Source organism: Lissotriton vulgaris, chromosome 6, assembly GCF_964263255.1.
Source record: "Lissotriton vulgaris chromosome 6, aLisVul1.2, whole genome shotgun sequence".
Classification (NCBI taxonomy): domain Eukaryota; kingdom Metazoa; phylum Chordata; class Amphibia; order Caudata; family Salamandridae; genus Lissotriton; species Lissotriton vulgaris.
The window spans coordinates 1344566581-1344594574 of NC_141694.1; positions in this window are offsets into that span (position 1 = coordinate 1344566581).

Genomic DNA, 27994 nt, shown 5'->3' on the forward strand with positions numbered 1-27994 from the left:
ATCATTAGTAACCATTCCCTGTAGTGCTTCCTGACAAGGACCCCTCCAGAGTTCAGTTGCTAGTTGCAACAATTGTATGACCCTGCTCTGACCCTCACAGCAGGCTCATAGAATAGCTACAAGTAGGCCACAAAGGTCCTGGAAAAAAAAATTGCACTGCAACAGAAAGCAAATTACAGATAAGGAAGCAGGTGCCAGACTGGAATTTTAAAACAGTGACACATTAATAAATCAACCCCAAATTAATTCATGTCAGTTGAAGCAGGCAGGTGTGCTTGCTTTTTCCCCCCATAATCTACAGTGATGATGAACCAGAGGGTGGCATTGATGTACCAGAGGGTGGCATGGGTGAAACAGAGGGTGGCAGGGGTGAAACAGAGGGTGCTGGGAACCTGTGATGATGAACCAGACGTAGAAACAACATAACCGTGACCGTTGCGAGCCGACATGTAAGTTCGCAATTGCGAACTGGTACAAAACCCTCGCGAACTGGCAGAAATCCTTGTGAACTGGCAGAAATCCTTGCGAACACAAAAAAAAATCTGCAAATTCGCAAGATTTTGCGGATTTTGCGGATTGCGAGTTCGTAAATTCGCAAAATTCACGAACGCCAAATTTGCAAAATTCGCCCATGCTTAATAACATTTCAATTCCTATATTGTCTACAATACCACCAAGTAGTCAGGTATGAAGCCTTGGGAAAGGAATACGTCCATGAATCTTGAGAATTTCCGTACAGGTTAAGATGCAGGAATGGGGACACTGAAATATTTCTCAGCGGTACAGACTGCAAAACTTCATTAAGTGGGTCTCAAATTTGTTAGGATATTATGCTTAATGGAGCCTGTAATGGTTAAGTCATAAACTTATCCTGTCACTTAAAAGGAACCCAATCTGCCGCAATTCATTTGGTGTTCAATCTGCTCTCGAATGGGAGATACATAAGGCTGAATGATCAATGTTGTTGTGGGATGCTGCCAGGCATTGCATATCTTGTCACAGTGAGTTCCAAGGTTACTTGTTGAATGCAAGTATTGTTTCCACGACCCACACAGTCAGGGAGGCGCTGTTATGGCCTTTATTGAATGTTTCCTTTATATGGTTTGATTCTCTGAGCCGCCTGACATCCATGCTTTTACGGAAGGATGTGACCTTAACCTCAGCCTGAGAGACACTTTATCTTCAGGTTGCACAGTACTCAGCTGAGATACAGGCACTAGTACAAACTAACTTCCTGCTCCAGTTGGAGGAAATGGTGCATCATATTTTTACCATGTCTGATACGAAGGGAATCATCCACCTATTTAAGAACATAGGTTCAGGGCTGTTAAGCACCTTTCAGACAGTCTTTGGAGTGATTCCAGCTTTCATTCATTCCGTAAAGGAAGCGTGTTTGGAGGGCTTCCACTGGTCCTACTACTTGTAGTGAGTATCCTGGTTTTATTGTTTCTGCTAAGAAATGGAGTCCCCAACACCAAAGAGATGTAAAAAGCCCTTTTGGAGCAAGGTTGCTGTGAACTCATGGTACTCCACCTGGGTACACTTTGCCTTCGGGAGCTAAGCGAGCATTGGTTTCTATCATTCAGACAAGTCTGGGTTGACTGCATCTTGCCTGTACTCTGCTGCTTATTCTGTGGACATGAATGCATGTGGGACTTCTGTCTAACTCTTCTATCGTTTGCGCCTCCAGACATGGATGTACTGCTGGACTCGTTAAAGGACCATGTAGTGCAGTGTCCTCAGCTTATTCCAATCCTGATGTCGGCATTCATAGAGCCACCACAGGATGCTTCAGCTGCTGTCGAAATGGATACCAGCTCTGTACCAGTCTTACAGGCATCTAGTGCCTTATCAGCAATGGCTGTGGCAATCGGAGATCACCTTTCCTCCATTAACCTGATCCAAGAGGTGTTACAGGGACTGTTGTCTGCGAAGGCAAGCAGCAGTGATGTTGCATCTCGCACAGATGACACATACACATTTGGCTCTCTGTGTGCCGGGAACAGTTCTGTCTTTTTATTAAAACAACCTAAATTGGAATTTGAAAACATTGTTTTGTTTTATTTTTCCTCTTTTGCTCCCAAGGGGCACCATGGCATTCTGCGTGCACAGTTGGTCTAACATTTTAATCTTTACATCATTTTTATAGTCATATTTTAGCAATCTCTTTTTATGCTTTTTAAACAGGCATATTTTAGCATTTGTTACTTTGTTGTCCAGTCAGATGAGGAGTGGGTGTTATGAACCCCAATGTACCCCAGTAAAGGCCTAGGTACACGACCTTTTACCTACATTTGTCCTACCATTCTTCTACATAACAGTTCTGGTGCTGACCTTTTACCTAGTAAGGTACTGAATAAATGTTGTTTGGTTTTCTCACAAAAGTGGCACATTTATTATTATTCTCAGTATCACTGTAGGATTACCGTCTTCTGCATAATAACTCTGTATATGGGTCACCACTATTGTCATCCTCGGCTGACATGCCCACAGTACCATGACACAGATAGGGTATACCTTTCGGGTATGTAAGCACCACATATTTGCTAGGCAAAGGAGAGGAGAAGAAGCTTCCATGCTGACATGAAACGCTGAGGTCCCTTCAGGCAGACACTCCAGGAAGTGGGGTGTTCAACTCGAGACCCAGACAGGGTTCTTCATTCTCTCACATCAGGTAAGGGGCTTGGCTCTATCCTAGGGGGATTCTTGGCTATACATCTACATACATGCTTGGTACATTTAGGTACATCTAGTTATGGTTAGAATCGTAGGAGTACACATTATTTCTGTCATGTATCTGTATGGTTGCATATATTTATAGTTTTAGCACCTTAGTAGAATTTGACCTTTTATTTACTCTGATAGCTCTCATAACCGTATACACCTGTTTCTGTCTTATGGTTGTTGCAGCGCACCTATTTTATACTAGAATAAAGCTGGTTCAATAAATGCTTACTGAAAACATTCCCATCATTTATTTTGTATGTCTTCCTGAGACAAAGTAAGCATGAGTGACTGAGCGAAAAGTACTGTACTGTTTCACGATCCCTGAGGGGTCAGAGTTGTCATGTTTGATAGTTGCCAGAAACTACTTGCTCCTTGGTAAGAGGGGCACATGGTGGCTAGCGGATCTAAAGGCGAACCTGTCCTGTGGGGGTGTCGGGAATCAGTCTGGCCACCAAATGCTGAGATCCTATATCGGTTTATAGGAACTACACAACAAATGAAGAATAAATGGGAGAATAAACAAAAAAATTGACAAAACAAAACTGTTACAGGGTGGTCTCCTCAACAGGAACACACCAATATAAAAAAGAGTTTGAAAAAGTGTGACAATATTAGGAAGCCTAATAGGTATAAGGATACTGATACACTTTCCTCTTGTTCCTTTCAGGCTTCATCAGAAAAACATTCGGAGATAGACTGACCGTCAGAGCACAGATCGATGAGCAAGTCAAACTGAAAAGGGAGACTTATCATACTTCAGACTACATCATAAAACAGGAAGACAAACAAAAGACTTCTAAACCTCAATTTAAAAAGAATAAGGTAGCAGAGATCAAAGTAAGAAATACACAGGCTACTGAGGACTCTGCTTCTGAACAAGGAATGGGTAGTGATGAGGCTGGACAGCAGGGCCGAAGTCACAATAGCACGCCAGATTCAATGGATCATCTATAGCAGTAGTGCTGAGTAACCATATTACAGTGGAAACACCTGATACAAGGGTAAGTGTCCCACATTGTTTATACAAAATAACGCTCCAAATGGAGGTGAGCATGCCCAGACGAGTGAAGGGTCTCTTTTGGGAGAACCTGACATATGGTTTCGAAATTTTTTGGCTAAAAGGATTGGCCACCTTCTTTCGTAGTGGTTTGCCCAATGGGGGACGAAGTTATTTTACCTACTTTCACCGACCTCATACCAGAATCAGTTAAAAATGAATGCGCGCAGGAGTGGGTATTAGCGCTAGCTCCTGCACTTTACCGCCCCCATATTGGGTGGGATGATGAGTCATCTCATTACCAAATCCCAATAAAATCCATACCTCAAACACAGAGACAATACCCAATAAAACATGAAGCAAAGAAACAAGTCAGGGAGATCTTAGAACAACTTGAATACTAGGATGCAATAGAAAATTGCACTTCACCTATGAATAATCCTTTGTTTCTCGTAATAAAGTCCAATAGTTCATGTTCTCTAGTCTTAGATTACAGACATTTAAATTCTTCCACACACTCATTTGCAGTACAAAATGCATATAGTGCCCCACTAATGAATAACATTATGTGAAAAAAATACAAAACAACATTAGACATCTCAAATGGATTTTTCAGCCAAAATATAGCGCTTGGGGTGCAGATATTTAACAGCATTCTCGTCGCTAGGCTCTTAATGCCAATTTTGTCGATTACCACAGGGGTACAAGAATAGCTCTGAGCTGTTTTCAGCCAGGATAACAGAGTTACTTCAAAATTTTGATGAGGAGGCATTGTCCTATGTAGATGACAATGACATTTATCTGACAGACGCTGAGTTAATGGAACATTTGGCTAGAGTGAACCATATAATTCTTGGGTTAGCTTACCTGAGCTCCAAATTTAATTATAGAAAATTAAAAATCTCCCACCTCAATGTCCTGTTCCTGGGATATGAGTTAACAAGTAAAGGCAAGAGCCTTGCAGCACATATTTTTTGAAAAAATGTGCTGTGCTCCAACCTCCCACAACTCTGAAGAGACTACAATCCTTTTTAGGATTTTTTAATTTTGGCAGGACGTACATTTTGGATTCCGAAGAAAGGTTGAAACATTTCTATGACTTAATTGACCTGATTTTTTGCACATCATTGGACAAAGGAACATACAGGTACTCTACCTTTCGTACAAAGTGACATGATAGCTCCAAAATATGTGCATACAGGTTTCAACATAACCAACCTGGTGATTTGCGTAGTAACTGGACCGACTGAGTACATGTATATCACTTTCAATTAAGTTGATGCCATACCTAAAGCATACAAATTACATTTGTACACAACCGCTGAAATGAAATACGTTTTGCACCCACTTAAAAAATTCTCACAGCAGTACATACTGCTGTAGTGAGGCGGAGAGCATTAGTGCAGGGAAAACGCATAATTGATGTGAATCCGGTACCGACCCTAGAGCCCGGTGCAAAGGCAAGCATCCCAAATGCTAAAGCATTACATACACAATTGATTCAATGGGCTTACTCTTTCACTGTAACAGATGTAGATTAGAGATTCTACTACATTACAAACACAAGCATTCTTGCTGTACGAACAAGAATATCCTCTGCTGAATGAAATTATGCCTCCAGATTGATATGAATGTATCATTTATATTGATGGATCTGCCCAGCCGGCCAAAGGAATGAAACAACAATATTCAGTGGCATGCGCTTTTGAAAAAGAGAGCATGTATGATAGAAATTTCTGTCCAGGGAAAAACACACACTCAGGGGCATATTATCAACAAATAGCGATATTTATCGCTATCTAGGCTTAGCGGCTATTTTTTTATCGCCGCGCAGCACTGGAATTTATTGCTGAGATAACGTGCTATTAGCATTGTTTATCTCAAAAGCGATAAAATTCCAGGCGATAGTGTCAAAATCCGTGAATATCACTGATAATACAGCGATATTCACGCATTATCGCTAACAGGGTCTTAGCCATTATATCCACCTCCCATTGGATATAATGGCTAAGAACTGGTTTGAGCAGGTGTTAGTATTTGGAGATATTCACGCTTAGCGCGAATATTTCCAACGCTACGCCTGTGTTGGTAATAGGCGATAGCGAGGTTAGCGACTGCTTTCAGTCACTAACAGGTTGGTAACGCCCACTTTGCATGTAATTAGCGACAAATATCGATGACATGCAAAGGGGGCCCTAAACCGCTCGCTATCGCCTACAAACTGTCGCTAATAGCAGTTAGCGACAACTTGCTAAAAGGGCGATAGAAATATCGCGGCTTAGCGGCCAAAAACGGCCGCTAAATCGGCAAAAATTGCCTATCGCCCCACTTGATAATATGCCCCTCAGTCCCTAGGGGACTGTACAGCCCAGCTGTCAAAACTCAAAGCCCTGATACTGGCACTACAAAATACGGATCGTGAATTCCCCACACTATTTGTGTCTGATTCATTTTACTGTGTCCATTGTCCTATAATGAATAAGGTCACTTTTGGGGCCAAAATGGATTTCAAGATTCTAAGGGTTGCCCAAAAAAACACAGAATGCTTTGGGAACAGGTGGCAAAGCTGAAAGAAGGCTTGCCACAGTCTCATGTTATCCACACATTGAGTTAGCAGCGTGTTGGCGTTTACTTTGAAGGGAATTCAATGGCTAATGAAGCCACAAAGGCAACAGTACGCACAGCTGCTGTTGCTGCAATAAATCGTTGAAGTACAAGGATAGATGGAACGACAATAGTGGCAATTAATGCTACACACAATGGTTTAGCCCTGCCAAAAGGCTTTGCACTCAGGTACTCCTACAAGCTAGATGCACAGAACATTCTGTATGCTCAGATTCCAGGAGTGGGGTATAGAGTAATATCAAACATTGATCGCAGATAGGACTGATACCAGCTGCACATGAGGGTCTGGGTTCTGCTCACACAGGGATTACTTACACAGTTTCATTACTGAAGTACTGCTATTGGTGGCCAGGTCTATCAAAATAGACCAAGGACCTTTTCCTTATATGTGACATCTGCCAACAAATGAAAGGCTCCACCGTAACACGTCCAGCACAGACATCTCTATTTATCTCAGAGAAGCCTTTGGCATGTGTTTATTTGGACCACTGTGGACCCCTACAGTAGGATGGGTCCTACAAGTATATCTTGGTGGCAGTGGAGTCATGCTCCAGATTCCTGTGGAATTGGCCACAGCGTTCGGCTGATGCTAGAACTGTTATAAAGGATTTGCGACTCTTTCTCTGGACATATGCAATTGGCATACTAAACTCCGACCAAGGTCCAGCATTTAGCTCTCTGGTTTACAAAGAAGCCATAGAAAATTTGGGTGTGGGCTGCAGTACTTCTCCCCCTATTATCCTGAGGGAAATTTTGTATTCAAGAGGAAAAAACATGACTTAAAACAATCTTTAACAGTGAGGGTATTAGTCTCAGGTGGCAGTTGGGTCAATCACCTATATGTGGTCCAGAGAGCACTAAACAACATGCCAGGAAAATCCCTAGGGAGTCATACACCTTATAAAATGTGGGTACAGTACCTAGATAGTGTCAGCAGTGGTGGCTGAAACATAATTTGACATCAATGAACGTTTGGCGGTTTTCCAGGAACTCAATGAATTCCAGACTTTACAAAGCAATGTCAAAATAAAATGCACCGCCACTGGGGAAGTGCAGGTAGTTCCGGCAAGACTGGCCTGGTTCCCAAAGATTGGAGATCTGCCCAGAGAAAAGATAGTGGATAAGAAAGAATTTGGGCCATCTTACAATGCGCCTGCACCTGTCTTGGCTGTTGAAGGTACTAATACTGTACTTCTTCCGACTCTTGCCGGCCACCGAGACCAAAAGTTTGTCACGGTAAACAACCTTTACAACAAAACTTTTACAACGCACTACCATTACGACGCAACTTTTACAACGCAAACCATTACAACGCATTGCGCTGGGGGCGCTCTAGGATAGGGAATAGGTTTAATTTACTATCCAACACCTTCCCTACTATCCACGGGGACTGGAGTTGGAATAGTAAATTAAACTATTCACTATCCAGCGCCCCAAACCACTATGTGTTGTAAAGGCATGCGTTGTAAAAACCGCGTTGTAAAGGCATGCGTGGTAAAAGCATGCATTGTATTGTCATACATCCGTTTGTCACCATTGATCTGATCAAACCACACTATGTGGCTGATTCTCAACAGTAGGCCACTTGGCCTCCTGGGTAGCCGCTAAACTCCTCTCACTACCATATAGAAAGTTTGGATGGATGCTTTAATACCAAATGAAGACTTCACTCTCCAGATAGAAGCAGTAATCAACCATGAAATTATACTTCTTCCTGTAGAAACAACTATACCTCTCCCTTGTGAACATTACAACAATTCCAGTTCCTGAAGAAATAGTGCAGGACAGGGTATCTTACGATGTATATGGTCCTACTGAACTTTTGTAAATTCATTTTTTTTCAAAATGCCATTAAAGTATATCATCACCTCTAGTATATTCTCTGATGATTGGGACATTATAACTGTGCATAATTTGCTTGCAGATTTAGAGCAATGAGCTCCATTTTTAAATGATCAATTGTATGATGGTACATCTAAGTATGGAGACATGTTCTGTTACCAACATTATGATCACCATTTCCTACACAAAGCTAATATCCCACGTGCTGTTTATAATTATACTCAATGGGAACACTGCCCAACACCACCGAAAGGTAGCTGAAAGACATTTGCACAGAAGTTTGATTATTTTTCAGGTTTTGATACATCAGACACAGTCTCATATTATTATAGACTTGCACCTGCACCTGCGAAGAAAAATCATGCTAACAAACACCAAGCTGATATATTCTACTTCCTTTATTGATCAACTGTCTATACAGGGTTTTTACATTTGGAAAGACACAATAGACACAACATCTGTCTGGGGGACAAAAGAGTGGCAGGTTCAGGAAACTGCAGCCTTTTTTAGAGCATGCCTCATACCACATCAAATGATTTTCATGAACAAAACAGTGCCACAAACTTCTTGTCTTGGTATTGCCAAGAAAAAGGATTTGAACACACAGCATATTCCCGCAGTCTCAAGCTTCGAGAACTGGCAGCACTTTACACACTTCATTTAGGATGCGCTAGATACCATGATATGTTGATACGTAATGGTTCTTTCAATTCATCAGGCCACTAGTTGGAAGGGATGGTTGATTTGGTCTGTGGACAAAAACGGATGTCAAACTAGATTCCTGGGTCACACCAAAGGGTTTAGGATCAATAGACCTGACCAGCGGTATGTACACAGAGAACACTAGGGACGGTGATGTCATGTAGTGTTTGGAAGGTATGCCTAGATTGGCTAAAAACCTCAACACTTTCCCCTTCTTTCTGATGACGTGGATCTCAAGGATTTTTTATTAGGTCCCCAGAACCCACGTCAAGAGTACTTTCTGTATGGAATATGCAACAAGCTGTGAAAAATTTCTCAACAGGAAGTTGCTGAGAGACTGCACTAGATCGACAGAGATCATATAAAAAAGGATTTAGCTGTGGTTGACAATGGTATGACCACATTATTATCCAGAATGTATTCACTGGGCAACATAGTATCTTCTGCAGTTGACATACAGCAAGACATGTCTATTTTACAACATGAACAGTCACAATTACGGTATATTGAAATACTGAGCTGGGCATTAAAAACATTACGTTCTGCCACATACTATGGTGTTACATCAACAGTACTAGCCTGTTCTCTGAATATGATCTTAGAAAGACTGATAGCGATGGCACACAGAGATGCAATGTACACCACGTTGCACGTTGAAAAATTTGACCAATTACCTTTTACTGTGGCTGAGACACCATTCACAGACAGGATAATCCATGGCGATATCACCCTGCCGGTCAAGACTTTCCAATTCCAATATTGTCGCCAATACCAACAGACAGGCAGGTATGAAGCACTAAAGAAGGTTATGTGCACAAGTATTGTGAGTTACTGTTCAGGTTTAAATGTAGGAATGGGGACATAGAAGTTTTCCTTAGTGGTTCTGAGTGTGAGAATGCTTTAAATGGGTCCTTAGTTTGCAAGGACATTTCTCTTCATGAAGCATGCAATGCTTCAGTTGCAAACTTGTCCTGTTAGCCGAAGGGTTCCTAGGCTGACAGGATGCGCCAGTCTTCAAACTACTCTCAAATGGGAGCTATTTGATGCGGAATGATCAAGGTTGCTGCAGAATGGAACGGGGCATCACTTATCTAGTGTCAGTTAATTCCATAGTCACTTGTTATACACAAGTACTGTTTGTACCTGCCTGCAAAATTAGGGAGGCAAGGTTGTAGCCTTTGATAAATGTTTCCAACATATGCTTTGATTCTCTGTCTAAACTGAAAGGCATGCTTTTTCAAAAGGATGTAGCCTTAACTTCAGCCAGAGAGACGTTTGATCTTCAGATTGCAAAGTCCTCATCTGAGATGCTGACATTGCTCCACACGAACTTCCCTCTGCATTTTGTGGAAGTGGTCCATTGTATCTTTAATATTTATGATACGAAAACAATAGTGACATTTTTCAAATGTATTGGCTCTGGACTGCTTAGCATCTTTCAGACGATGGAGGGCTCCCGCTTGTCCTACTACTTGTGACAGGAGTCCTGGTTTTAATTTTTCTACTCTGTAATTTACATCCCAGTTCAACTCGGAATGGAGGCAGCACTGCTTGTGCTGCAATATTGAGAGCACATGGTACACTGCATGAGCACACCTCAGCTTCAAGACCTAGATGAGTACTGGTTCTTGTCCTTCGGCCTGTCTGGCTTCACTGCATACAACCTGTTTACTACTGCCTGCTTTGCAGCCACAAATGCATATTGGATCTATCCCTAGGATCAAACTTGGTTGCACCATTGGACTTTTTATTTTTTATTCATTGATTTTATCGTTAAATACACAGAGCCAAAATACAAATACATATAATAAAAGAGGATTTAATGTCAACGTCTTCGAGGAATAATAAAAATTAGATGATGATGCAGAAGTGAACAGTTGATATGCCGAGTTTTGTGGCATTGGTGATATCTGAGAGTTAAAATTAAGAACAGAAAATGTACACATTGTTCACCTCGGCGGGGTGATAGCATAAATGAAGACATCTTGGTTATGTAGTGTATGGTGTGTCTAAAGGGGGGAGAAAAGAGAGGATAGGGATGGGGGAAAGACATAACAGCATACACTCAGAGCGGGCATACATGAGACGAGAGAAAGCTAAGACCTCCTGAGACCCCATCTTGCCATCTGTTAGAGCTATGCAACACCATCGCAGATATGTCACTGAAGTATGCCAATTTTATGGTCCTTGACGACTTCAACATCCACATGGGCAATGAAAAATGTACTAAGACCTCTCAGTTGGCAGACACCCTTGAGGGTCTAAACTTGACCCAAAGGGTGTTTTCCCCTACCCATAAAGTGGGCCATATGTTGGAACTTATCTTTTCCAATAATCTCAACCTGAGAGTAGAGGCCCGTTAACACTGACCTGGTCTGGCCATCTGTTAGTTCCATTCAGCTTTACAAGTGAATTCTCAGGCTCAGTTCCAGGCCAATCTCCGACAAAAGGAGAAACTGGAGGAATGTCTCTTCTAAAACTATGGGACCCTGGCTCCAAAACGCACCCCCAGCTGACGGTATCCCAAGCAGTAATTTATCCAGTTTCTACAGCAGGGTCACCTTCACCTTAGACAGAGTGGCCCCTCTTCGACCAGTGATATCTTCTAGGAAAAAACCCTCAGCCCCTTCGTTCTCCATGGAATTACAAGTGGAGAATAGTCTTTGCAAGAAACTTGAATTCTCCTGGAGAAAATCCTATATTCTGGTGGCAAAATGCTCTTACACAGCGAATTTAAAAAACCCACAGGCTGAAGCATAGCATCATGAGGAACTACTTTGCTAACCTAATCAAACTATATGACAACTCGACCAAAGAAATATTTAAAATTGTCTAATGTTTTACCAATCCCATGGCTCTAGCCAGCACAGCTCCACCTATGCTACCCTCTGTGCTGACCTATCGGCCTTCTTTCAGGTGAAAATCCAACTGATCTACTCCTCCTTTCCCCGGATATGCCCTCTTCTATGTTAAATCCTACCTCTGATCTCCATGCCACTTGGTCTGAATTTTGTTCACCTTTTCTGGAGGCGTCTCTCAGAGAGCTGTACAAATGTAAATCAGGTTCTCCATGTGACCCTTGCCCAGCTCAGCTTTTCAAACTACTTGTCCCCTGGTTCAATATGCAGCTGATCCTGCTCTGGAACTCCTCCCTTACAACTGGTATGTATCCTGCTGCCTGAAAACAAGCCTACCTACTGCCTATTCTTAAGAAACCAGACGCTGGTCCAGCAGAACAAAATCATTTTAGGCCTAATTCCCTTCTGCTGGCGCCAGCCAAAATTCTTGAGAAGGAAGTTCAGAAGCAATTGTCCGATTTTCTTAAATCCAAAAATCATTTGCAGGATTCTAAATCTGGTTTTAGATAAGGCTACAGCACGGAGACAGCTCTCTTGGAAGTTGCCGAAACAGTTTGTGAGGCTGTGGACCAGGGCAGCTCTACAATGCTGGTACTGTTGGATCTCTCTGCAGCATTCGACGCAGTGTCTCATCAGATTCTTTTGGAGAGACCTAGACACATTGGGAGTGAGGGGAAACACGTTGTCTTGGTTCCAGTCATTTTTAGAGAACTGTTCTGAACATGTATTTCTCCACCCATATGTGTCCTCCCAGAAACCCCTTGTTTGTGGGGTTCCCCAGGGCTCGGCGTTAAGCCCTTCATTGTTCAATGTTTATTTGATCCCCCTCGTGACCCTGGTCAAGAAATGGGGAGTGAAAGTAGTCTTCTACACTGATGACACTTAGCTCATGTTCTCTTTCAAAGAACACTCGAAGGCTGCTTTAGCCAACTTTAAGCAATGCCTGAATAACATCTCACCCTGGATGACTGAGAATTACTTAAAATTCAACACTGAGAAAACAAAGGTCCTATTATTCAGTCTATTAATCACCCCCTCTGCCTGAGCTGTGGTGGCCCGTAGAGCTAAACCCCTCACTGATCCCGGTGGATTCAGCCCGGAATTTGGAGTTTAACCCCTTCCAGGCTGATGACGAGCTGGGCTCGTCATGGCGTAGCCTCCTCGCACGCTGATGACGAGCCCAGCTCGTCATGTAACATTGGTATTTGCATTTTTCAGCACAGGAGGGGAAAACCATTAGCATAGATGAGGTTAAATTTGACAATGACCTCTCCTGTAAGGCCCAGATCTTCCAGGTCTCTTCATCATGCTTCTGGAATCTGAAAGCCCTACGTAAATTCCTTCACTTCCTTCCAATAGATTGCAGGAAGACAATGGTCCATGCACTGGTCACGCCCCGGTTGGATTATTCTAATAGCCTTTATATTGGATTACCAGCCTATCTGGTCTACAGGCTGCAAATAATAAAAAATTCCACAGCCAGAATAATCAGGAAAGTGCTGTTCCGCCACCATATTTCCCCTCACTTGTGGAGCCTCCATTGGCTTCCCGTCAATAGGAGGATCAAGTATAAGGCACTCACCCTCGCCTACAGAGCCACTAGAGATCGAGGCCCGGGTTACTTGAGACATAGACTTCAAAACTACCATCAAGACTGGCTCTGAGATCTAATCACCTGAAACTGTTCAGAATTCCTCGCTTCTTCAAGGCTAGGATGGGAGCCAAAGCATTCTTGGTGAGAGCTGAGTCACTTTGGAATTCCATGCCTCTCCATCTCCGCTTGATTGAGTAAGAAATAAGGGTGGGCATAGTTTGCGAAGTAGCGCTACGCGAAGCTAAGCGAAGCTAGGCGAAGTGCACTTCACACTACGCGAACTTCACGTAGCACAACGTGAGCTGCGTAGTAGCATGTTTGCACTGTGCAAGATGCATTTTCAAAGATTGCACAGTGCAGACAGGCATCCAGCACTGTGCAATGATTGAAAACAGCATCTTGCACTGTGCGAGCTGTAGTTTTCTGCTGCTCTGGGTAGATTTTTACTCGAGCTGCAGCTTTCGCAACTCAAACTGGTAGTTTCTCATTGTGCGCGGTTGCTAGAATGCGGACCACTCGCAATGAGAAACCTGACCTCCCCGCATTGAGAATCTCGCCGGAATGTCATTTTGCTTGCTCGCTGTTGCGAACATGATGTTCAGGACCACGAACAAGCAAAGAATGACCACTGCACTACGCTACGCTGCACTACGTATGTTTGCACTGTGATACGTGCAGATCGCGTAGTGCGAAGTTGCGCAAACTTCGCAAACTACGCGAGCGTAGCGTAGTGCTTTGCCCAGGGTTAGTCAGAACCGGCCTTCAGAAATGCACTGAAAACCTGGCATTTTAACCTACCCGTAACTCATCCCTTTTTCTCCTCACTGTGAATCTGAAACTCAGTGCCTGGACACCTCAGGTGAAGGTAACCATGCGCTCTATACATCTCAATTATTATTGTTATCATTATTATTGTTGAGTTAGGGGTTCCTGAGGGGACTCTGGTGATCAATAGCGAAGTGTTGTGTACGAGGCAAGTGTTCCACCATGTTTCAGTGTGGTTGCAGGGGAGGAGGCAGATGAGTTACAGATATTACAACGTAACCCCTGACGAAGGGACGACAAAAAAGTCCCACAATGCATTGGGTTTTGCTGCAACTACAAAAAATAAGTTGTTTTGTAAAAAGATTTACATGTTGATACATTGTACATGTACCCATTTAACAAAGAGATGTTTAGTTTTGTTGAAATTGGTTTTTATTTCAATCTTTGAAAGTAAAATTAAAACTGTAAAGAAAAACTGTTAAAAAACATATAAATTGTGAATCAATATTGTTAGAACTTACATAGGTTGTGCGCCCATCAGTTTCAGCTAGCCTTGTTGCTAGTTGACCACATGTTCACATTCATCAGGATATTAACACTTTTGCAATACTTGATTCATGTCCATTAAACCTTAACGATGCAGAGTATTTCTTTCAATTTCTGTTCTTTTCCCACCAGTGACAAAAGTTGTCCATTTGCAGGAAAGAAAAAGACACCTAGGATTTCAGGTGACCACGTTCCTTTTTTCTTTTGAATATTCACTCTATATTCATCTATTTGCACATTGCAGTAGCACAAATATATTTGTCCTGAAGAAGACAAGGACTACTAGGTCCACTATATTGCTGAAACATATTGACCTATATACCATCTGAGCAGTTATTTGTTGAAAACTGCTTGTTGTTGCTTTGTTTTTATTATTGGAGGATTGAGTAAAATAATAAAAGATGTGTTGCTCATTCACCCAATTTTAACACACTTTCTCTCACATTCATATACACTGAAATTCTGTCACCCACTAGTTTACACGATAAATTAACATCACAAGGACCGCACAGTGAGCTATCTGTTGATGGAGGGCATTCTATTCAGTCCTCATTCATCACTCATATCTCACAGAGAGTAAGGTCCATAAGGAGCCCAAATGATGAAGGCGGTATCGATTGGTGACTGATGGGTATCCTTATCCTTCAGGGGTACGTCAGGATTAGCCAACTCTCCTGATATTTATCTTGTTTAGTTGCTCATATTGCATCATATAAGGCAAAAGGTCTTGTTCCATTTAGACCCGTAGACATTCTTTTGTTTGCTACAATATTCACAGGGATTGTGTCTATGCCTGGTCTTTAAATATCCCCTTGGGCCCCCACCCACTCTGTTGTTAATGTAGTGTCTTTTAGGGTCACATCTTCTTACCAGCTCCTGGTCGCGGTTGGGGGGACCTTCCGGATTTAGGCTGCAGGCATCGGCCAGAGGCTTGAGGCAGGTCAGGGATCTCTGTATCACGGGTCAGGAACGCTGGGAGACGCCCTTGTGATATTGGACCACTTGATCTCTGGCCATGGGGGATGTTTGCAGAGTGATGCAGACTCCCAGATTCCGCTGGAGCTGGAGTCTGTGGGTGAACACATCCGGTGTTCACGGGAGACAACGTTTTTTCTTTGGAAGGCAGGGTAGGTCCTCGGGGTTCTTGAGGTTGTCGACTGATGGACACACCAGAGTTTTGCTTCTGCAGGTTCGAGGTGGAGACAGGCCAGTAGGGCTTGGGCCAAGTTAGTGGGCGTCCTCCTCTTCTTAGCTTCGGCACAGCTGTTCCATCCAACTTTTTCTTATTCTTCTAGTCGTTTCTTGTCTGAGGAGGCAAGGTTCAGGGTTGCCCCTAAATACTAGATTTGGGGGCATTACAGCTAAGTAAATGTTGGGATCAATGGATCCTTTCCTTGGGGTGGCTAAACCCCCTATTATGCCTCACTCTGGTTGTTTGGGTCCCCACATCTGTAAGATGGTAGGGACTGAGAATTGTACTTCACCTCGCCTCCCCCACCTGAGGGGTGGGGTTGGCAAACGTGGGCCCCCCTCCCTTCCTCACTTGGTTTTCCAGCTGGTTGTCCCGCCCAAAGTGGGGGTCAGAACCAGTGGGGGCCAGTGCCTGAAAGCAGCAACAGGTCTTGGGAAGCTCACAAAGGCAACAGCTCTTTGAAGCTTCCCCTTCGTGGACCCTTCCCATCCTGGGGGAGGCTTAGCATCCTGTTGCAGGTTGTGCATTGTTTCAGGCCCCTGAGAGCAGCTAATAAATAGGGGAAGCGGCGGGCTGTTGCCACCTACCAGTGAGGTTGCACTAGTTTATGCAGGATTGCAGTATATTCTTTTTTGTTTGTATGATTGTTAATCATGATTGTAAGGGATGGAGACTTCCCCCAGAGCTCGGTGAGGGGGATAGGTGGTGGGAGGGAAGATCTGGGTTTATAGGTTATTGTTTGTAGTTTGCTCTTATTGCGGTCGCTATTTACAGTGTAGCATACATGGCCCAGGTGCCAGTGGGTCAGAGGCACAGGATATAGATTAATGCGAGGCCGGTGTGGTGCTGATGTCTTGGAATGCCCGGGGCTTAAATAATACCCGTAAGTGCAAACAGGTGACCAACTACATGCAGAGCTACCAAGTAGACATAGCATTCCTACAAGAGACTCACCTTGCAGCAAACATTAAGACATCACTGGCATCGAGCTGGGGTTCACATCAATATTTTGCAGGATATAGCACTCATGACAGAGGGGTTTCAGTGTTGATAAATAAACGGGCACCATTTCGGGAGGAAGAGGTCTATTGGGATGCGTGGGGTGGATATTTATTGTTTAAGGGCTTTATGCTTGAACATTCTGTGCTATTTGTCAATATATATGCCCCCAATGTTGATGACCGAGAGTTCTTTGACATTATCCCCACCCACATAGATCGTGTGGGGGCGGACTGCATTCAGATGGGTGGGAATTTTAATTTGTTGCCTGACCCGGAACGTGATATCACAGCGCACACAACGGCCACAAAACAGAGGGCGAGTTGTGTGGTGTTGGACACTATAGAACAGTTTGGGTTGGTGGATGCATGGAGATACCACTGTGCGGACCATGAGGGGTACACTTATTATTCTGCACCCCATGCTACCTGGACACGGTTTGACTATTGGTGTTTGTCTACTGGGATGGCGGATTGAAGCAGTTATCCATCTGTTGTGCACATTGTCCGATCACTCTCCTGTGATGGTAAAATTGCAGATCCCTAGAGTGGGGGGGTAGAGCGACCATGGTGATTGCTGGATATGGCTGAAAGGGATGCTGTCTTTGCAACAGAACTTGGGGAGAGGATAGTTGAATACTTTACGTTGAACATGGGGTCGGTGGATTCTAAGGCTACCCTGTGGGAGGCTTCCAAGGCCTATGCCAGAGGGGTGTGTATTTAAAAAAATGCGGGGTACTTAGAAAACTGCGACGTACGCTTGCACAGATAAAGCAAAAGACACAGATTTGATGGATGGAATGCAGAACAAATAAAAACATCCATCCCCTGAGATCTGGATTAAATCCATCATTCTTTTGCTCATCATGCCACCCTAGTTTAGACATGGCCATATGCAAATTTGCTTGACCCTGTGCCTCATGGGAACAGTCCAGCCCGAACTGCCTTGACATTGTTCTACATTCTGTCCATCAATTGTTCTTTTTGCATTTGTCACCCCGAGTGGAATGGGTATGCCCACATGTGGGGCCCGTGCTCTCCATGCCACTGGAGTCAAACTATCCTGGCTGATGAGGGCTGAAAGCCCGAAACCGTTCCTTGAATGCTTGCTTCTAGTCCAGGGAGGACCTGGCCTGGCCATTCGGGATGGACTGTTCCCATTAGGCGCAGGGTCAAGACTGATTTGCATATGGCTGGATCCAAACTGGAATGGCATGATGAGCACAAAAACGATGGATTTAGGCCCGGATCTCTGTACTCGGGTGAATCTATGACATTGTTCTACATTCTGTCCATCAATTGTTCTTTTTGCACAGATAGAGTCACAGCTCATTGAGATCGATTGCAGTGCAGTTACTATTGGCCCCCTGACTTGCACAGATGTGCGGCACTACTGATAGAATTCTGCGATGCCGCAGAACGGGAGGCACATTTTTTAGGTAAATAAGCTGTCGCTCGACGGTAAGGGGAGGGTGAAAGGCCTGGTAGAACATTGGCCAGATTGAAGCAAAAAACCTGCAGGCCCACTTATATAGCTGATTTAAGTGGGGAAGATGATGAGCGAATCCCCGGTAATGTAGGAGTATTGATGGAGGTACTAAATTATTACATAACATTATATACCTCCAGAACTACCTACCTCCCTGCAGACTACAGTGATTCCCTCAATGAGGTCTCACTTGCCTGGATGGACAAGGCTCACCAAGAATTCCTGGCAGAGCCCTTCTCAGAAGATGAGGTACTGGAAGCCATTAATGGGCTGGATGGCTCTAAAGCACCAGGGCTGGAAGGATTCACAGGTTGTTTTTATAAAAAAAATGTAAAGATCTGCTTGTACCCCATCTTATTGATATGTATCAGGAGGCTATTGAAACTGGAGTACTTCCACCCACCTTGAGAGAAGCTGTCAAAATTTTATTGCCCAAACCCGGAAAGGATATATTGAAATGTAGTTCATATTGGCCCCTGTCGCTTTTGAACTTAGATAATAACATGCTAGCTAAAATGCTGGCAACAAGACTTGAATTGATCGTGGAGAAACTGATCTCACCAGTGCAATCGGGGTTCATTCCCGACAAGTCCACAGTCCTAAACACTCATACGCTGTTTGCCACATTAAATAGGATGTCGCCGATGGTCCCGGCAGCTGCCGTCCTCCTTAATGCTGAGAAAGCATTTGATTCCGTTGAGTGCCCATTTCTATATGCCACCATCCGAAGATTTGGGGTGCCGGAGCAGTTCCTGGCAGTGGTTCGGTTACTATACACATTGCCCACGGCTCATATTCGACTGAATGGCACATTGACCAAAGCATTCCCACTTACATGGGGTACACAACAGGAATGCCCTCTATCCCCCCTACTATTTGTAATTGTGCTTGCCCCACTGGTACGTCAGTTGCTAGAAAGGCATAGCCATCAGGGTTTGCAATTTCACACCGGGCTCTTACTACTCACGCTCTATGCTGATGACATTATTCTGTATGTACGGCATCTGGACGATAATTTCACAACATTGCTTTGGGAAGTGACGAGATACAGCACCAAGTCAGGACTTCATATAAACTGAGAGAAGTTGGAGGTACTCCAAATGACTGAGGCACCCTGTGTAAGAATGGTGGATTACCCGCTGACCTGGTGTGATGACTCTGTGAAGTACTTAGGAGTCCACATCCATAGGGATAAAGATCATATCCTTCAGCTGAACTATGGCCCAGTGGTTGAGAAACTGGAACGTAACATCAAACGCTGGGTGCAACTGCCCTTATCAATGGCCGGTAGGATAGCTATAAATAAGTTGGTGGTATTGCAGCAAATCTTGTATCTCTTTTTAAACATTCCCATACCACTGTACAACAGTTTTTTCTCAAATTTACGCATGCTGTTAACACAACTGATGTGGGCTGGTAAACTAGCCCTTATTGGCTGGGACGCTTTTGTACCACTATATGAAAGGGGGGGGGGGGTTTGGTGTTCCAAATATTCAGGTTTATTATTTGGTGGCACAAGCGAGCTTTGCTCAACACTGGTACTGTGCAGCTATCCCATACTATAGGCCTGAGGCAAACTTGGTGCTCCCGGCTCCGCTTAATACTCTGCTACCATGTGGGTTGCCTCGGGACCCCCAATACATGCAGACAGTTTTTACCACCAGCTGGGCTTGGCATAAGCTTCTGCGTGTGACAGGTGCTCGCATATTGTATTCCCCCGCATTGCCCCTTGCGGGTAATGGTTGGGTTCCCATCCTGCAAGAGGCCCTAGTGAAGTGCACACTGGCCAAATTTCACCTGATCATGTTTGGCGATCTGTTCCCTGGACGGAATATTTTTTCGTGTACCGAAGACCCCCGTTTTAGAACCACTACTACAATGGATCAGTTTGTGCTCCTGAGAGTGCATAGGGTGTTACGGGCATGGCTGAATAGCTACCATTTAGAACCTCCTGACTTTTTAATCCTGACCGGGATTATCCAGGGCAGAGATGGGACCCACTTGGTGGCACTGATGTACAAGGCGGCTGTGGCGCTGCTTCTGTGCCACGATACAGGTGTACGGGCGGCGTGGGAGTGGGATTTAGGTTTCTGTTGATGGATATACCATGGGTTGGTGCTGTGCACAGACTTGTCGGTGTCTCTAAATCACCTGCACAAATTGTTGCGTTTCAAATTTCTGTGGCAGGTGTACATGACCCCCAGTAAATTGCATCGTATGGACTCCTCTCGTCCTGACCTGTGTCCGAGATGTCGTTCTCCGGATGCCAACATTGCACACATGACGTGGACTTACACTAGAATAGAGGGCTAGAGGGATATTGGAGGTCGATATTTGGGAAATATCTAAGATGGTGGAGGTCAAAGTCGCTCCGTCGCCTTTACTGGCGCTGTTGGGATATGTTCATGATCTCCCCAAATCCAAACGCTACTTGGTCGCTATAGAGCTTCTTATCGGCAAGCGTGAATTGGCTCTCAAATAGGCCTGCACACAGTCCCCTACACTCAATGCATGGCTTAATAGTATGTCATATTGTAATACCACAAGTGATACATATATGCAGCTGCAGCCGCTGGCTTCTCAGCATATAGATATTTGGCAACCGTTTCAAACTTACCTACTGGCAATGCAGGACAGCAATAGTGCCCCTTCACAGGAGCAGTCTGCACCCACTGGATATGCAGTTAACTAAAGACATACCTGGATGAATGTACCTCTTTCTTAATCACTGTTTCAAATAACTGTTTCTTCTGTTGGAATGATTCTGGACAGATATATGTATCTGGAGATTGTATGGGTTTAGCCATGACCACTCTTAGATGCACAGTCATGTATGATGTTGTTATGCGTTTCTACCTGTATCCCTACACTGTACTGCTATGCTCCTTTATAATCATAGGATTTCTTTTGCCTTCATTTGATTGTCATTATGGAAAATGCAATCTTTTTTTTTATCAAGGATAAGGGATGATATGAAGTGCTGGTGGTGGGATCTTTGGCGGGATTAAATAAAAGGGAAATTGCGGCCTCTCGCATTGAAGGAGGAAGGTCACCATTAGTGAGATATTCAGCATAAACCTTGAGTAAGTGGGGTATCAAAGTTTGATTGAACTTTTGTAAAAGGTTCCTGAAAGGCCATCTAGGCGGGAGCTTTTGATCCATCAAGGGAGCCTATAGCTTGGCTGATTTCTTCCGCAGTAAAGGGTTCACTGAGAAATTGTGCCTGTCCCATTGTTAGCCAGAGCATTGCCACCTCCTCCTAGGCGAGGTGGTGTGTGAAGTCAGTGGGGAGTTTAGTCATGTATAAGAACTGATAGTACGTCACTAGTTCTGATAATTTGTCTGCGTTGGCATTGGCAATGGAGTCGTCAGGTCGCGTAGTGATGTGATGTGCCTGGTTCCCCGGGGCAGGGGTGCTCCTGGCATGCAAGTGTCCTGCCAGGGCATTCTCCCTCACCATATTTGCATGCTGCATGGTATTTGCCTAGTAGTGTGGCCTCTCTGTCTGCATGCTCATTAAACTCTAATATGAGAGCTTCACATTTATGGGAGGTATCAGGCATGTCAGGTGAGTGGTCTAGTTGTGTCAGTTCAGTTTTAAGTCGAGTTAGACCGCTTCATATCACTGCTTGCTTGTAAATGCAGATGCCGCAAATGAGCGAATTGAAGGCATCCCATAATACAGCATAATGTGTCACCGAACCTGTGTTTAGAGTGAAGTATTCAAGGATTGCATCATGTAGCTCGGATTTGGAAAGCGCATCCAGCAGGGGTGTGGCCGAGAAGGTCCACCTATGATGACAGTCAGTAGAATACTGGATTAACATATGTAGTAGCACGGGTGCATAGTCTATAGGGTACGGGGCAGTGTTTCTATGTTGCGGATCCATTGACATCCTTTGGCCTTTACAAACCAGTAATCAGTTTGTATCCATGTCTAGTGTGGCGCTGAAAGAAATGTATAGCCCGGATCTTTGGGATAATGTATGCGCCATGTGTCATGTAGGGCTAGTGAGTGCAGAAGATCTCGAAAGGCCTGTGATGCCTTGGGTTTGGAACTCTGTCTGGTGCCAGAGGAGTCGCTGATGGGGCTAGCCATAGATTCAAATACCCACAAAAGAGTAAATGTCATGTTCATGCTTGTTGAGCAATGTGTGGAGCTCTGAAAATAATGTATGTTTGTCAGTGTTAGGTGAGTAAATGTTGAGAAACAGAGTTTTCTTGCCTAGTAACCTGATCACTAAAATGTATCGCCCATGTTTGTCTGCAATGCTGATATGATGCGTGAAGGGAAGGCTGCAGTGGATTAAAGTGCATACTCCGCGGGAATATGTACTATAGCCAGTGAAGAATCAGTGGGGGCCCCACGTGGAGGCAAATTGGGGGGATAGGTGGAGAGGTAGATGAGTTTCCAGTAGGAATGCTATCTTAATGTGATGCCTATGGAGGTAGGCTAGTACTAACTTGCAGGTCTGGGGGTTTTTGAGGCCCTGTACATTCCAGGATAACAGCTTCCCTTCGACATTTGAATCTTGAGTCAATGTCATAGATGTATGATGGTTTAGGCATATATGATGTCGTTATGGAGTGTGCTATATGCGGAGGGAAGGAAGGGGCGCACAGGTATGGGAAGAGAAGAGAAAGAAAAGCATGGAAAAAGAGTAGGACAGAACATGTCCCAAGGAACCCACCCTCACTCATACCACGGTAGAATGACCTGGCAAATACCCATTACCCCAAATTAAAGAAATAACATCCAAAAGTCAAACCAGTCGAAATCATGAGCGAGGGGCGGGCAATGCTTCTGGAGCCCAATACCCGATCAGTTTCAAGTGTCACTTGAAGAAGATGGAGACATAATCATTTGTAATTGGGGAAAACCAAGATAGTCATCACCTAGTTCTGATGTGCATTGAAATTGCCTGAAAACGTAATACAATGGGATAAACCATTATCTGCAAAAGCAAAAAATAAGTAGTACTCAACAGCGCGGTAGGCTGATGATTGCAGAGCAGAAACAGAGCAGCTGTTACTCCGAGGGTAAAAGTTCTGCACTTGCCACTAACTGTTGGTCAGGGGACGAGTGTCCAAAGGAGTGAGGAGGGCTTTTACGGTTATTGTCTTTTTGCAGTTTACAGAAAGCCAGGGCATCTGCCAGATTATCAAAAAAGCTGGGCTTTTCACCTACAGATACCTGCAGTCTTGCTGGGTAGTGTAGTAATTGGGTCCACGAACAAGTAGGTTTCAAGTAGGCTTTATTCAAAGAGAAGAACAGCTTAACATCCACAGCAGGGAACAGTGTAGGAAACAGTCCGCTCCCTTCAGCAGCCGCTAACTCCACACCTGCATTCCACCATGACCTCACAGGTTCTCAGAACCACGGGCATGACATGGACATGGAATACCGCACACCTCCCCCCTTAAACAAAAAAAAAACAAAAGAAGAAAAAGAAAAAGAAAAAAAAACACTAAAAATGAACAAAATCCCTAAATTTCTGAGGAATAAATTTCATACGAGAACTCCTACGGGAAACACTTGAATCATGAAAACAATTAGTGGAAATATCAGAAGAAGCACTGTCATGAAGAGGAGAATTTGAAAAATTATCATTGGAAACACTCTCCTGAACAGTATTATCAAAAGTGCTAACATTGGTTGCATCATCAAGACAGGATCCTTCATACTGATGAGAACGATGATCGAAAACTTCATGAGTACCTGAAAAGCAAGAATCATCATTAACAACAAGTGGGTGTTCAGAGGACTCCAGATTGGGCTGTTGAAGTGTGGACTGAGGAAAATTAAGTTTGCATAAGGAAATGCGTTGAAAATTCCACATTTTACCACCCTCAACTCTCACAGCTTTACTAAAAACCTCAGTCACAACAACAGGCCTAGACCATCTAGAAACACCTTTTGCGAACAAGATCACCAAATTTCACAGGTACAAAATCACCAACACGTAACTTAGGAGAGTTAGTTTTCTGGGGAAAACTTTGTGAAATTTTCGCTTGGTATTTGCTAACACGATCCCTAACACCTTTAAGATCCAATTCCAAATAATCACTATCCTTAGCTTTCAACCACCAGGGCATGAGCTTGGAGCCAGGTTTCCTACAACGCAACATCTCAAAAGGAGATAACCCAGTCACAGAATTAGGGGACATGCGATAAGTAAAAAGAGTAGCTTGCAAAGCTTCTCTCCATTTCAAACCACTACGTAAAGCTAACTGACAAGATTCTTTGATGACCCTGTTAAAACGTTCAATTTGACTGTTAGCTTGAGGAAAATAATTTGAAACTCTCTTGTGAGTAATTCCACAGCTGGAAAGAAAAGATGTAAAAACAGCTCTAACAAACTGAGGACCATTATCAGAGATAATTTCTTCAGGCAAACCATCTCTGCAGAAAACTTCATTCAAAAATTCGACAATGACATCCGAATTGACCTTCTCTACAATTTTCAATTCAGGCCACTTAGAAAAGTAGTCAACCAAAACAACAGCAAACATATCTTTGCCAGACTGATAATTAAAAGGACCAATAATGTCAACACCTAACTTACGCCAAGGACTCTGAACAAACTCAATGGGGGTAAAGCCACCAACAGAAACTGGTTTAACAGTTTTATCACTCAAAGAACAAGGAGTGCAGTTCCTGACCCACCTGTCAATCATAGCATCCATACTGGGCCACCAGTAAAATTCCCTAATCCTTCTTTTCGTTGTAGACATCCCCATATGCCCTTCATGAGCAAGATTGCAAATAGACTCTCTGATGTCCTTGGGAGGAACAATTTTATCAGATCTAAAAACCATGCCAAAGTTTTCCATCAATTAGTCCCTAACTTTAAAGAAAGAATCCAAATCACCACTCAATTTTCTCTCTTCAGGACAACCAACTCTTAAAAAGGTTCTCACCTTCAACAGGACATCGTCTAGTCGCATAGCCTGCGCCCAAAAGGTTTCAGAAATCAAGTTGGAATGATCATTACCAGAAATAATGTTAACATCAGACAAAGTAAAAGCGACGTCACATTCATCAGACTGCACAAAGTTAGAGCTATCACTGACAGGAAAACGTGACATGAAATCTGCATGAACATTAAAACGTCCAGGAACATAAATGACTTCACAACAATACTCCTGCAACTTGGCAGCAAGTCTCGGTAAGCGAGCAGTAATAATCCTACCTCCACCTGCTGATAACATACTGACAAGAGGTTTATGATCTGTCCTCAAAGAAAGCTTTGTACCCCAAAGAAATTGGCGGAAATGCTGGACCGCCCAAGTACAAGAAAGTAACTCCTTCTCTATTGTAGAGTAATTAAACTCAGCCCCACGCAAAGTCCTAGAAGCATAAGAAACGACATACTCTCCAAATTTATCTTTTTGCATTAGAACAGCACCAAGGCCAACATTGCTAGCGTCCACGCACACAATACACTCTTTGGAAACAGAAAATGGTTTCAGGAAACGGGCCTCAACAATTTTACTTTTGAGAGTTTCAAAAGAAACTTGTTGGTCGTTACTCCATACAAATGTTGCCTGTTTTTTAAGTAAAGATCGTAAAGGATGAACAAATGTTGAATAATTATGTACAAATTTTCGATAAAATTCAGTGAGACCAAGAAAAGATAATAACTGCTCCTTGGAAGTGGGAACAGGAGCTGAGGTAATACTTTTAACATGGTTGATTTTGGGCTTGAAGCCATCACGAGAAATTTCATGGCCCAAATACTCAACATGAGATTGCCTAAATTTACATTTGGAAAATTTCAAAGTGAGACCTTTTTCTTGCACATTGCTTAAAACAGAATGTAGATTACAATCATGTTCTTGAAAATCTTTGCCAAACATTAATACATCATCTTGAAATGCTATTGCCCCTTTACAATTTTTTAACAACTCTTTCATTAAACGTTGGAAAACAGAGGCGGCACTTGCCAGCCCGAAAAGCATCCTCAAGTATTGAAACATACCTTCCGGGGTAACGAATGCAGTCAATTTTTTAGAATCTTCGTGAAATTCCACCTGGTGGTATGCACTGGCCAAATCAATTGTGGAAAACATAGTAGCACCAGAAAGAGAAGACATTAATTCATGAATATTGGGTAGAGGATGTTTGTCAACCCAGATTTCTTGATTCAAACTGCGGAGATCAACACACAAGCGGAGATCTCCTGAACTCTTAAGTGATAAAACAATGGGAGAAACCCACGGGAAAGATTCAATAGGTTCAATAACTTTTACCAAAATAAGGTCATCTAAAATTTCTCTAAGTTTGCTTCTATAGGCTAAAGGAACATTTCTTTCTCTATGTCTAACAGAGACAGCGTCATTATTAAGGATTATCTTGTGTTTAAAATTAGTAAATTTCCCATGAGTATCTTTAAACACTTCAGGAAAATTCAACTTAAGTTTGTTTACAAAAACGGAATTCTCAGGCATCTCACAAGAATTAGTTTCACACACAGAAAGTACATTCAAATCTGTGAAACAGACAGGGGGATTGGAATTGGGATCAAGTTTGATTCCTAAATCATGTTGATGTGGCCACCCCAGGATAGCTACACCTTTAGTAGCTACATATACCTTCCCCTTGGTGACTCTATCTTTGACTTGAATGGTAGCCCAAAAGAAACCCTCTAGGCTTATTTTTTTTTCAGTGTAACCTCCGGGTTGAATATCAGATTTTAACAATTCCCTGTCTTTCCACAAATCATTAAACAACTTCAAGCCAATGATAGTATACCATGAACATGAATCTATCAACAAATCAATAGAAATGTTGTCAATTAAAATGGGCCAAGAGGGAAATTGTTTGCGTTCAACCTTGTCGACAGAAAGTATGCAATTAAAACTGTTTAGAACCTCTTCTTCTTCTTGAGAAATGTAGTTAATTTTTTGGAGAGAACGACAAACATTACCAAAATGTCCCTTTCTCTTGCATTTTATACAAATTCTATCCCAAGCAGGACATCCTCTGTAATTACCAAGATGGTTAGGACTTCCACACCTATAACATGCAATATTTCTTTTTGCAAACATTTTGTTATCAGAAAAGCTTCTGTTATCTACGAACTTCTTATCAATGTCTTTCTTGAAAACATCTTTAGGATTAGAAGACACTTGGCTTTTAACTAAAGAAACTTCAGGTTCAGTAGTCTGTGATTTTGAAGTAGATGTAGTACCTCGAATCTCAGAAACAAATAATTCGGACTGCTCAATTCCCTTGGCAATATTAATTACTGCGCTAAGAGAAGATTCAGTGCCTAACCAAAGTCTCTCTTGGATCTTTTTGCTCTTAGTACGCATCATGATCTGGTCTCTGAGAACCTGTTCATTCGAAATAGTTTCAAAAGCACAAGAACAAGCCAAGGAACGTAAAGCGGAAACATAATCCTCAATGGATTCAACTTGTTTCTGTACAAGAGAATAAAACTTGAACCTTTCCATAACTGTGTTGATTTTTCTACCAAAACTAATTTTCATCTGTCTGGTAGCCTTCTCGAAAATATCAATATCTCCAGCTTCATCAATAGGAGGAAGATTGCCAAATTCTTTGATACCAGCGCCGCCTAAACAATGTCTTAAAAGGGCTAGTTTGCGCTTGGCAGAACAACCATCCTTTTCAACAACATCAACATAAGCCATAA